This window comes from Hemibagrus wyckioides, linkage group LG14 (assembly GCF_019097595.1).
Source record: "Hemibagrus wyckioides isolate EC202008001 linkage group LG14, SWU_Hwy_1.0, whole genome shotgun sequence".
In the NCBI taxonomy this organism is placed as follows: Eukaryota; Metazoa; Chordata; class Actinopteri; order Siluriformes; family Bagridae; genus Hemibagrus; species Hemibagrus wyckioides.
Genome location: NC_080723.1, coordinates 23,690,558 through 23,701,824, shown reverse-complemented (window position 1 = coordinate 23,701,824; position 11,267 = coordinate 23,690,558).

Here is an 11,267-nt window from a genome sequence, read left to right as displayed (position 1 = left end):
TTTATACTGAAGAAAATTAATTAATTAACTAATTTTCTATTATTTATTTATTTATTTATTTATTTATTTATTTATTTATTTATTTATTTATTTATTTATTTATTTATCGATTTATTTACTTATTACTATTTAAGGCAGGATGCTCTTAAAAAAACCCCACATGCTTACAAACACACTCTTAACAAATAAACCTGCCAAAAAACTCACTGATTTTTTCTTTTCTAATTTTTTTTAACAGTGCCAAATAATCATTTTTGCAGTCTGAAGAACCTTCTGCCATTACAGGGAACCTGGAAGTGTTTAATGGATGTTGGATGTTCTTTAGGAGTGTGAGCTATTGTAGTGTCTGCTTAAATTTGTCTTCTAATTAGTATAATTGGTGACTAAATTTTATATATTCTGATAAAGACTGATAGTAATTGCAGTGTTTTACACACACAAACACACACACACACACACACACACACACACACACCAGGTGTGTTCATAGACCTGAAGTGTTTAATGGATGTTGGATGTTCTTTAGGAGTGTGAGCTATTGTAGTGTCTGCTTAAATTTGTCTTCTAATTAGTATAATTGGTGACTAAATTTTATATATTCTGATAAAGACTGATAGTAATTGCAGTGTTTTACACACACACACACACACATACACACACACACCAGGTGTGTTCATAGACCTGAAGTGTTAACAAAGTGACCGATTTTTGTTTTGTTTTTTTTCCCATTTTATTTTAATATATATGTACAGTATATATTTCTTTCTGATCTTTTTTCTTAATTTGAAAGAAAAAGAGAGAGAGAGAGAGAGAGAGAGAGAGAGAGATTGTACCTTTTTCTCCATCCAATTTTCTTTTTCAAAAACAGATTGAAATGAAAGAAAGAGTCTGTGAATAGTTTCTTGTTTCTTCACTGAACAAAAAAAAAAGAAAAGGAAATGGCAGAAAGAGAAGAAAACAAAAGAGAAAACCACACCTGTCTTTACAAAGTGATTAATCCACACATCTGTTTAAACACGCTGAGCTTCAGCCAGAAATCACCTGACTTTGGATATGACAAAAACAAACAAGCAAAACAACAATAAAAAAAAACCTCTCTGTTCCTTTTTGTTATTATCAGAGTCCAAGAATATGAGCATATAAATAAGCTTTTTTTGTTGAAGGAGTCTTGAGTTCATTCTCTCTCTCTCTCTCTCTCTCTCTCTCTCTCCCTCTCTCATCATACGGAGGACAAAAATGGAGAAGGTTCTGTGCAGGTGAATGGAGCTCCTGAGGAGGTGAAGGGGCAGAAGTGAGTGAGAATGGTGTAGGAAGTGTAAATGATGAACAGCCTGGATGTAGTGATGTTTCTGTAAATACTGAGACTGTTTCTAATAAAGAGAGTGAGGCTCAGGGCAGTGCTGAGGGTATGTGTGTGTCCACTGATACAGTACAGGTAGGAACTTCAGGAGAAGGCCTGGCTGATGGTGATGCTGGTCTATCCCAGTTTACTGAGGATAGTATGGGAGATGAGGAGAAGTGGTCAGATATTACCAAGATAGAAGTAGCTGAATAGGACTTCTATATTGTTGAGGAAATTAACTTATTTCTGGATAAAACAAGAGGAAAGTCAGGTGTAGAGGTGAATGATTTTTTCCTGATAAGTTTGTATCCTCTGTGATGCGGGCACGAAGAGTGTGTAATTACAGATAACACTCACAGCAGAAACGTTGCAGGTTAAAGAAACATATCACCGCAATTACACAAGGCAAACTGCCCCATGATAAAAGGCTAATGAGAGGGAAAACAAAACAAGTATGTTTTCTTACATCTGCACTTCTTTTATTTACTGTTTCTTCCTTCTCTCTCTCTTTCTCTCTCATGGTGAAACACACTTAGATAAGAGTTAGCACTGAGTTTAATTCTCCTGCAGTTTCAGACTGGTTTTATGAATCCCATAACACAAGTAAGAGTGTTCCGTATACAACAGCGGTCTCCATGACACTTCCTGATTATAAACTCATAGTAACTGAATGTGATCTGGCCAAAGAGACATGGACAGTGTGTAAAGCTGCACTTGGAAATAAGATGCACAGGCCAAGGGACAGAAACGGTCATATTACTTCTGACCCAGTGGAGATGTGCAGACTAACTGTGGATGTTCACACGACCCTCTACACTGCTGAGAAGGTGGATAAACAGTGCAGAAGTGACCTTCCAATGGACATCCCTGTTCTAACCACAGAGCAGAGGGACTCTTCCGAGACAGAACTCCTCGTTGATGAGGTGACTGCTGCTATGGTGGAACTCTCTCCACATCCAACAGGAATCTTCCTGCTGGAATCTAAAGGACCTTGTGGACTGTTCCTGGAAGTGATCGCTTTGAACTTTTTCATCTTCCTAACTTTGCCAGTGTGCAGGTTTAATTTGTTCTCAGAGAGCTGGAGAAACATGACAGTGATATGCTCCGGGTACAAAACCCCTTCCATGTGCTAAGCTAAAGAGAGTGATCATGAACACCGGGACATTTAAACAAGTTTTTTCATGACGGCTTCCTGATCATTTCTGTTTGTCATTGGTGTTTTTGCTGAATCGATACTGAATGACTTTAATGTCTGATTCCTCTTCTTTTTCTTTCTTTCTTTCTTTCTTTCTTTCTTTCTTTCTTTCTTTCTTTCTTTCTTTCTTTCTTTCTTTCTTTCTTTCTTTTTTTTCTCTCTTCTTTTTCTACTTTCTTCTTTCCTGTCTTCCTTCTTTCTCCTCTCTCTTTCCCCTCTTTTATTTCTTCATATACTGTATGTCTTGTCTTTGTTTTGGTTTTGTTTATACTATATTTGAACTTGCACTGATGTGTGCTTTTTAACTTTTGGTGATTAAAGAGATGTTTAAAAGTCAAATGTCTCTCTCTCTCTCTCTCTCTCTCTCTCTCTCTCTCTTTCTCACCCCCCCTCCCTCTCCCCCTCTATCGTTCTGTCTCTCTCACTCTCTCTCACTCTCTCTCTGCTCTCAATTTGTTAAGACAATATAATTCCTCACTAATCTGTTTAATTCCTTTTAACGTTGCTTTACTACTTAACCTTATTTGTATATCATTGCATAAATATGTAACACACCTCACTGGGAAATTCATGGTTCTTTCAATAAGCCAGTTGTGCAGCCATAGATGCATTACCAGGTGTGGCTCCTTCATCGTGGTAACATATATTCCAGCAATAACCGAAGTGTGTGACAGAGAGACACAGAGATGCATGAAGATGCATGGATAGCATAGATGCATTAGCCTCAATAATCCCATGTATTGTTCTGAGAAATTCTGAGGAATGCTGCCATCTTCCTCCACCCTACACACCTTCCTTCCAGAAAGAGGTAGAATCAGAATGTACTGAGGGTGTGTTCATGCGTCAGGCGCACACTGGACTATTATTGATTTATTATTTATTTATTTTTATTTTTTAATTTTTACTATTATTTAAAATAATAGTATAATAATATTATTTCTTTACTATATGTTTAATTATGTTTTATATTATTTATTTATTTTTTATATTATTTTATTTATTTATTAATTTATATTTATTTATTTATTTTTACTTTTGTATACAGTTAGTTACTATTGATCAGCTCATAAAAAGTAAGTTGCTGTAAATAATAGGTGACGTCACAGAAATTACCCACAATGCAATGCACATCACAGCTGAATGGTTAAAATTATTTACTGGCCATTTCTTCACTTATTTGCTCTATAATCTAAACTAAGGCTTAACAATGAGCTAGATCATCGCACTGATGTTATATAACTAGATAAACAACATCATGTACTATTAAACATAAAGACTGTAAAGTACTGTAAAAACCTTCTTTTTTTTTTAAAATAAACTGCCCTGTCAGAGATAAACGAACAACACGGAAGTAGACATGTTGACCTCTGTTCACTATACTGACCAGCGGTATATCTTCAGCAGCGTCCATTAGCTTAAACTTGGATTAAAAATCAGGGATGACATCACCAAAGTGAAAGTCTTTTCTTTGCATATCCCAGCTGAAGAAGTTGGGGTCAGACCACAGGGGCAGCTGTGATACAGCGCCCCTGAAGCAGGAAGGATTAAGGCCTTGCTCAATTGCCCAGCAGTGGAGCTTGGTTGTGCTGGGGCTTGAACTCTCACTCAACAACCTCAATCCTTAACCACTTGAGCCACTACTGCCCCGAAATATATTCCTTACATAAAGAACCTGAGTGATTGTAATCTCTGGGTCGCTTCCATCCATCCATTTTCTATACCCGCTTTATTCCTAATCAGGGTCACAGGGATCTGCTGGAGCCTATCCCAGCACACATTGGGTGAAAGGCAGGGGTACACCCTGGACAGGTCACCAGTCCACACATATAGACAGACAACCACACACACTCACACTCACTCCTATGGGCAATTTAGAATTACCAATCAACCTAATGTACATGTTTTTGGACTGTGGGAGGAAACCAGAGTAAACCCACGCAGGCTCGGGGAGAACATGCAAACTCCACACAGAAAGACCCCTGCCTGTTCGAACCCGGGATTCGAACCCAGGACCTTTTTGCTGTGAGGCAACAGTGGGGTTGGTTCCAAAGCCCGAATATTTCTGGGGGAGATTTTCTGTTGAACTTAACTATCAAGCCTCTTTTTTTTTTTAATTAACAGCCTTATGACCGGCAACTGTCGGTCTTGTCTCACTCTATGGCCTGCATTATGTCTCTGTATGTTTATTTACAAAGCCCTGATTGACTGCTTGTCTCCATAGGTTCACTGTGTTGACACTAAACAATAGACTTGGCCAAGGTTCACAGAACAGTTCCAAGGGAAAGGGCAACTATCTTCGAGTTTACTAAACATCAACACTTAGATCTTTTACAGAATCACCAGGAGATGATTTCTAGCTATTAGCTTGGGCTTGCCTGGTAATATTATCCTGGGTTATCAGCTAGCACAAGGTATCAGTTTACCTTAATTATTATTGTTATCATTATTAATAATAATATTATCATTATCATTATTGTGTAATAGAAAAATATCAGCAAGAATCAAGGGGAAGGTGTACAAGACAGTAGTGAGACTGGCCATGCTGTATGGTTTAGAGGCAGTGTCACTGAGGAAGAGACAGGAGTCAGAGCTGGAGGTAGCAGAGCTGAATATGTTGACGTTCTCTTTGGGAGTGACACGGTTGGACAGGATTAGGAATGAGAACGTCAGAGGGACAGCTCATGTTGGACATTTGGGGGACAGAGTTAGGGAGGACAGATTTAGACATGTTTGGACATGTTCAGAGGAGGGAGAGTGAGTATATTGGTAGGAGAATGTTGGACATGGAGCTGGACTCAGCTGGACTTTATTGCTACATAATTCCTTGCTTTCTTTCTGGAAACTTAACTGCTTTGTTAGTTCTTTTTCATAGAGTACATAATAATTCTAATCTCTGCTTGAAGGTAAATTTCTAAACCAACTTTGTTGTCTACACCACAGTATTTAATCATTTTTACTCTCAGTTTTTACCCTAAACCTACATTCTAACCCATGGGAGTCCACTATTACCCAGTAAGGGCCAGTGGAGGAGCAGAATTTCCAGTCCAATCAACCTGAAGTCACATCTCACTGAAGTCACAAGCTCAGCTAATCAACAGGTAGAATGAGTTCCTGCTTGATAAGATCACCCTGTCTGTGGGAACTCGCTGAAACACCCCGTGCTGGGTCACTTCAGGTTTTTACCGAAATCCACCACTGGATTTCCATCCTGGGTTATTTTTAGCTTATCAGTTTCTAGAGTGTAGCTTCTAGAACCCAGAAGAAGAATTTCGTCACACTTTCTATCTGTGTCGCCATGCTATGGATCTTTCAGGGTCGCTGCAATCCAAAACAGGAATTACCCTCATGTTTGTTGATATTTGAAATGCACAAGGATCCATGTTTATACTGACATCCTCTGCACAGAAAAAAATCCCAGTAAAGCTTCTATTTCACAAAATATTTCATACAGGCAGGATGACAAAATGCATGTATTGATAATAAAAACAATCAAGAAAGATGGCTTGATTGATAAATAAGACTCTAAGTGTATATTTAGAGGAGCTGTGTTGAGGAACAGGTAGCAGATTGTAAAAGATTGTAAAGGTTTGGGTCCTCCAGATCATTAAATTCAAGTGTTGTTTATCTGGGTTTGGGCTCGGCCCCTTAGTTCCAGTGAAAGGAACTCTTAATGTTTCAACATCATACCAAGACATTTTGGACAATTTCGTGCTCTTTGTGGGAACAGTTTGGGGATGACCCCTTCCTGTTCCAACATGACTGCACACCAGTGACCAAAGCAAGGTCCATAAAGACATGGATGAGTGAGTTTGGTGTGGAGGAACTTGACTGGCCTGCACAGAGTCCTGACCTCAACCCCATAGAACACCTTTGGGATGAATTAGAGCGGAGACTGCAAGCCAGGCCAAAACTGGGACGTCTGCCTTTACATGCACATGAATGTAATATGGAGTTGTCCCGCCCTTTGCAGCTAGAACAGCTTCAACTCTTCTGGGAAGGCTTTCCACAAGGTTTAGGAATGTGTTTATGGGAATTTTTGACCATTCCTCTAGAAGCGCATTTGTGAGGTCAGGCACAAGGAGGCCTGGCTCACAGTCTCCGCTCTAATGCATCCCAAAGGTGTTCTATGGGGTTGAGGTCAGGACTGTGAACCAACGGTGGCAGATTGGTGGTGTTGGGGCTTGAGCCCTGATCCTCTGATCAACAACCCTTACCCACTTGAGCCACCACTGCCCTCATATATACTGAATGGGGATTGATGATATGTCTGGATCTTACAGTTGCATTGTGATTAAATCTAAAGGGTTGTCATGTGCAATATCTTTGCAGAAAGGGTTAAAGGTTAGAAGTGTAGAATTGTAGGTCTCTAAAATCATATTTTGTTAAGCACCAGTGGTTTTGGGGTCAGAGTCTACCACTGTAGCACATCTTAGTTCTGTATTTTTACACCACTCTTTACAGTCTTCTTCAATCCTCAAATCTTTCACCAGGTTTTTAAGAGGATTTAGAGCTGAACTCTGACTTACTCTTGTTCTTCTGCAGAGAGTGACTAGTATGTGACAAATATCCCTGCAGCGCTTTTCACGTTGCTGTAAGCATTTTGAAAGAATTCCTGAGAATGTTGTTTGTCATGTCCCTTTTCATTAATTTTAACGAAACACCCTGTCCTCATTGACGTCACTGTGGTGCACCATTTTCTTGACTTCTTTTTTTTTTTACTGTTTTGAAATTTTTCCACACCCCTCTCATAGTCTATACCTTTTGACAGTGGCTTTGGCAAGGTTTATCCACGGATAAAACCAAGAAGATATCAGGTATATCCTACAGAAACAGCTGATGATTCTGGAGTTATCCAGAATCACTTAATTGATGACAGATGTAAGATAATAACCATTTTTCTCCTCTAATGTGTGCTTGTTGGTTGCTGTTTTGTACTAAAATTATAAGAAAGATCTGTCAGGATTGCAGGGTTGCTTGGTACTGACAATAAGGCCAAACAAAAAGGCCTTAAAAGATGATTGTTTTGTATGAAATTATGTTACTCTTCTAAACTAAGCAGTGTTAGCCCTCTTTTTTATACCTCTCACAAATCACCAAGGTACCTGTTCTGAGTTGCACAAACTTCTGCTTCTGCTCCTCCAATTCCTACAATTCTAGAAACCTACAAACTCCAGAGAACTAAATACAGTGGAACACTGGCATACGAATGCCTTCCCTTTACGATTTTTTCACCTTAAGAATTGAAATTTTGCAAGAAATTTGCATTGGCATACGAAACATTTTTAACATACAAAGGAACCAAACCAAACTGTACCGAACGCTGGCCAAGTTGCTTGTACTTCCGGGAGCCGTTCAGAACCGTTTGCATCAGTGGAAAGCCAAGCGAAGCCAACCGAATTGAGTTTACAAATTTTAAGATTTTGTTCAGTCAGTGAAAGTTGTTTTCAAAAGATTCAACCCATGTGCTCAAAATCCTTCAGCATGCGTTCAAAAGCTAGGTGATTTTTGGGGTGTTTTTTTGTTGACAGATTGGTGGTGTGGGTGGCCTGTTGTATTTTTAGCCCAAGCTTGGTGGCATGACTTCCTGTGAGGACCCTTGACATGGAATGCTTGGCTTGGGTCAGTTCTTTGTAAGCAGCCATACAGTTTACATACGCTTCGTATTGGGAATATTGGTCATATTTTTGGGAGGCTGGAACGGATTATCTGCATTTACATTATTTTTTATGAGAAAATTCGTTTCACAATTCAGATTTTTGCCTTAAGAAATCCCCTCCAGAACCGATTAAATTCCTAAGCCAAGGTTCCACTGTGCTTCTTCTGCATCCACATTGACTGATTGCTGCTTTGATTGACCTGTCTGATTTGTCTACAGATTAATAATATCTATATAAATCTATCTGTTTTATCGTTCTTTTTACTTGCTTTCCATGCCAGCATTGGCCTCAGCTTGCTCACTGGTTGATAAAGTCATATCCTTATCATTATTATTATTTTATTATTATTGAGAAGATAAATGTAAAGAAAAACTGGTTTTACCTGGTCACAAATATGCAGAGCCAACATGAGTATAAGGTATATGGGTGGGAAGATAAGTAAATGGGAAGGTAATTGGTTGAGTAGTGAGAAAGGTGAGTAGGAAGGTAAGTAGGTGGTTGTGTAGGTCAGAGGGTGGGTAGGTAGGTAAGTACCTGGGTAAATAGCAGGGAAGATAGAAAGTGATTGAGTGAATTGGGTGGATGGGTGGGTGGGTAAGGAGATCAGTGCGTGAGAGTATAGGTTGTGTGTGGGTAGTTAGGCTAGTGAGTGGGAGTGTGTGTGAGTACATAGGAATGTCATGAGAATCTATTATTTCACCATAACAGGATCTGATCAGGTTGTCAGAGTTGCCCACAACAACACAGGTTCTACAGCGATCAGGACCAGAATCATTGTAGTGTTCCTCATCAGGGAAGTGTGAGAAGAAAGGCCCCACAACATCTCTGGAACTCACTTTATAGTATGGATGTAGCTTCTGTGCAAATATAACAGATAGATTATTTTATTATTTATTAATGACATGTTCATATAAAGCAAGACCTTTTTAAGCATTTATATTACATAATTAGAAAGAAAACTATTATAGCAACATTTTTTATTGCAGAAAACTTGAGAATGTTCTCTAATGAGATGAAACCCTAAATCAAAAGTAAAAGACTACAGACAGGTGAGGTTGTCCTGTAGTTGGTGATCACCTGGATTCCCTGCCACATGCTCCGGGCATCTCCGTTGTCTTGAAAGTGGCTGTGGATTCTATGGGCGTATGTGTACTTTGCCTTTCTGATGGCTCGGGACAGTTTGGTCCTTGCTCTTCCTAAGACCGTCTCTGGACTTCAGCAGTGCATGCACCTTTGTGGTCGTCCACGTCCTCTGTGTGGTGATGGTCTTGGAGACGGACACATCATCAATGCACTTGCTGATGTAGCTGGTCACTGATTCCGTGTACTCCTCCAAGTTGGTGGAATCACGGTTGGTTGCAGCCTCCCTGAACATATTCCAGTCAGTGCACTCAAAACAGTCCTAAAGAGCAGAGATGACTCCTGCTAGCCAGGCTTTCATCTACTTCAGAACATGCAAGGGTCAGAACAAGGAAAAAACATACCCCTGGTATAACTACAAGATACTATAACCAAGATACCCCTGGTAACCATGACATGGTTGCTCTCTGGTATTAGGTTATTAGCTAACTCATGTGTAGAGCAAACAACTTGTTATATATATGTATATTGTTTTGTGTGTGTGTGTGTATGTATATATATATATTGAATGCGTTGTCTCAGGTGATTAATCAAGAGTAGTTTTAGTCTCCCTTAAGGTGTGAATTGTGGGCAGGGCTTACTAATTCATATTGAAGGCATAACCAGCTTAATCAGTATCCTTATTAATAGTGTCCTAATGGTACAGTAAATCCAGCATGTTCTTAACTTTAAAGTGGTTTTAGAATGAGAAAAGGTTGAACATTGGTAAATAATATATTTTAAAAAATAATAAGAAATAAATCAATCAATAAATAATAAGTATAATAAATATAAGTATACAAAAGAGCCTCGGTGAGTAACAGCATATCAAATTTTATTAATTTTAATATTCTGTTTTGGAACATGAGATCATTCTGAAGATGTACATCTACATGCCAACTAGTGCATGGACCCTAAGGACTAGCTTCTGTTTTTTCAATTTTTATTCAAAAGCCTTCAATAATAGCCGTAAACACCTGGTTTTATCTCAGTCATTGTATAGCTCTGTTATCCTGAATGCTGTAAGTGTGTGGTTAATCTTTATCAAGGTCTTGTCTGGTAGTGACTTCACAGGAGGGCAGACGGCAGACGTGTTTTTCTGAGCTCCGTCAAGTTAACCTACAATTTCGGCTAAGTTTCCTAGTTTTCTATCCTAGATCACAACTTTTTATAACATCTTCACTAGCTGATAGTGCCACAACATTCTCATCCCAAACGCTTTTTATATCACTAGTTTTATTTGTTTTCCTGAACACCACACCTTACAGCTGGTTAGCCCACTAGCACGCTTGCAGCTGGTTAGCCCACTAGCACACTAACCCACTAGCCCGGCTATCTCGAGTCTGTTTAGATTTTACATTTTCCACAATTATCTGTTATTCTACTTCATTTTAACACTGTCGGTTGTGGGTTTGCCTTTGAGTGCAGGTGAGGATTCCTTCGAGCTGCACTTGGTAGATGTGGAGCTGGAGGCTGTGGAGAAGCAGATCTGTGACCTTCAGGTGAAGCTATCCCAGCTGCGACAGCGGAGAGACGCTCACCTGTCCCAGGTAAATCCGCGGCTTGATACGGTCACTCCCACAACCTGAACACCGCGTGTTTCTCTGCCCAGGCCCAGCACAGCTAGGAGGCAGCCCGCCCAGGTTTTGTTCACTCCGGCGCCGGGGTACCACGGAGCCTGGATGCAGCAGCAGTGGAAGACACGCGCCTTGCCCCAGCCGAGGACCTCTCCCCCTCTGCCGCTACCCGTCTTCGAGATCTCGACCCGCAACCTCTTCTTAATATTATTAACTCTTTGTTATTTCTAGGTCATGTCCCAAAATCTCTTAAGTTAGCAGTTATTAAACAGCCTCTTAAGAAACCGAAACTGGACCCTGATGAAATATCAAATTACAGACCGATTTCAAACCTTCCGTTTATATCTAAAATATTAGAAAAGGTGTCAGCTCAATTA